This window comes from Elephantulus edwardii, unplaced genomic scaffold, assembly GCF_000299155.1.
Source record: "Elephantulus edwardii isolate Elephantulus edwardi_28Jun2011 unplaced genomic scaffold, EleEdw1.0 scaffold00167, whole genome shotgun sequence".
NCBI classification, from domain to species: domain Eukaryota; kingdom Metazoa; phylum Chordata; class Mammalia; order Macroscelidea; family Macroscelididae; genus Elephantulus; species Elephantulus edwardii.
In genome coordinates this window covers 3,511,209-3,513,657 of record NW_006399917.1, presented here as the reverse complement: position 1 = coordinate 3,513,657, position 2,449 = coordinate 3,511,209, and positions in this window count along the sequence as shown.

Here is a 2,449-nt window from a genome sequence, read left to right as displayed (position 1 = left end):
GAAATGTTCTTTTGTACAGTGAATGCAAAGCCATTCCTCTTCAATTTGTTTTCCTGGCATAATAGACCATATAATTGTCTCATTCAGAATGACCAAAGCCAGTCCAGTTTAGCTCACCAGTGCTTAGAAAATTGATCTGTATGCATTCCACTTTGTTGTTCACAACTTCCAACTTTCCTAGGTTTACTTCACACATTCCATGTTCTGATTATTAATTGATATTTGCAGCTGTTTTTCCCTCATTTTGAGTCATGCCATGTCAGCAGAGGAAAGTCCTTCACTGTGTGAAAGCTTTATTTATCTAGATAATTGACGTCAACTCTAAGAAGACAGCCCATTCCCAGTTGCATTTGTCTTCCCACCTGAGAGCCTCACCCTCCAGTGTTGTTGTTGTTGAGTACCATCAACTCAGAACTGACCCATAGCTGACCTTCCAACGGGTTTTCAAAAGCAATTAATGGCATAGGAATAGATTGCCCATCCTTGTCCCACAGAACAACTGGTGGGTTCAAACTGTGGGCCTTGGGGATTGCAGTGCACTTTTTTTACCACTAGGACACCAAACTCCGTAGATCAAGGGAGATCAGATAATATTCTCCTGCTCCTCATAGAGTTTTTAAGGGTCCATTATTACAGAAGTGGATAGACAATACTTCTTTCTAGTCTGGAATCTCTATTGAAATCTATTAGTGACCCTGCTTGGAATTGAAATGCCAATGACATAGCTTCCAGACAGTAGCATGCAGGCCACAGCAGTATAATAAACTGGCAGATCTGTTTGTCAGATTGAAGTTGTCAAGGATTTCATTTCACTCTGATCCACTTTCAGCACCCATGCTAGCAGCGTCAGGGAAGCAAAAGACTTACTGTATTGAACAAATCTGCCGCAGAAGATCTCTGTGCAGTGCTTAAGAGTGAGGGCGGCACTTCAAAAATTAAATTACAGTAATGGTCTAATGCAGTATTTGTCCTTATAAGACTGAGTTACTTCACTCTGCATAATGCTCTCTAGCGTTTCCCTCACTGTAAAAGTGGAGGAATGACTCATAACATGTGAATAAAGGTCCGAGTGAGAAGGATAGGAGGGCAGGAGGGCTGAGAGTGGAGATGGGGGAAATCACGGGGTGACAGGGTTTGATGGGCAGAGGGAGGGGGTGACGTAATTGGGATAGATCTAACGGGAACATGAGAAGGTGGAGTGATGGTGGGCATAGATCAATGGTGATTAATTGTCTAAATCATGGTGTATGGGGTATATGGGAATGACTGTGTGAAACACAATGTGAATGAAGGAATATGTGAAGAAGCACAGTGTTCATGAATGAAACACAACGTATATGAATTTTGTATGCAAGCCAATGTAACATTAAAAAATAAACTCTGTCTGACCCAAGCCATTGTATTTTCAAATGTTTTATATGTACGTGAAAGTTGGACAAATACTTAAGAAGATCAATAAAGAATTGATGGCTTTGAAATACAGCGTTGGTGAAAAATATTGGCTATGCCATGAACTGCCAAAAGAGTAAACAAATCTGCCTTTATAAAAGTACAGCTGGAAGGTTCCTTAGAAGCAAGGATGATGAGACATTGCCCCACACTCTTTGCACAACTTATCAGGAGAGGCGAGTCCCTGGAGAAAGACATCATGCTTTGTAAAGTAGAGGGTCAGTTGGTGCTTCCAGGTAGCTCAGAGGCCCCTCCAAAGACAGAACTGGCAATCTACTTCTTCAAAGTCATAGCCTTGACACTCCTCAGACACAAGGTTGCATTGAGATGGGGTTGAAAAAGAAGAAAACACTCAAGGACATGGATGGACATGGCTTGTCACAGTGGCCCCAACAATGGGTGTAAGCACAGCAGAGGTTGTGAAGATGCTGCAGAACCCAACACTGTCTTGTTCTGTGGTACTGATGAGTGACTCAGTGGCACCTAATAACAACAGCTACTGCTTGCATACGATCCAGTTAACATACACAGCAAAGAAAACCCTATTTCCAGACAGGATTGTTATGGTGGTTGTTGTTAGGTGCTCTCAAGTTAAGTAGAACTCCTGGTGACAAAAGATGGACTACAGATCCGAACCCTGGCCTATCCTGTGCCATCCGCACAACCTCTGACACTTGAACCCATGGCAGCAGTTATGTGTCAATCATTTTGGTTGAGAGTCTTCCTCTCTTTCACTCTCCCTCCACCTTCCCAAGCATGATGTCTCTCTCAAAATCCTCTCCTTGCACATGCCCCAAAGTATGAGAGATGAAGTTTTATCATTTTTATCTCCAAGCAGCACTCGTGGCTCCACCTCCTTTTTTTATTTTTAATTTCCATTCATTTATTGTTGCACTTTTCTCCCCTCCCAACCCTCCAAGCTAGTACACTACTTTCTTGGATAAGTAAAAGAAAAATTATTTCATTGTTTTACAAACCCTCCCTCCAGGTCCACTCCACT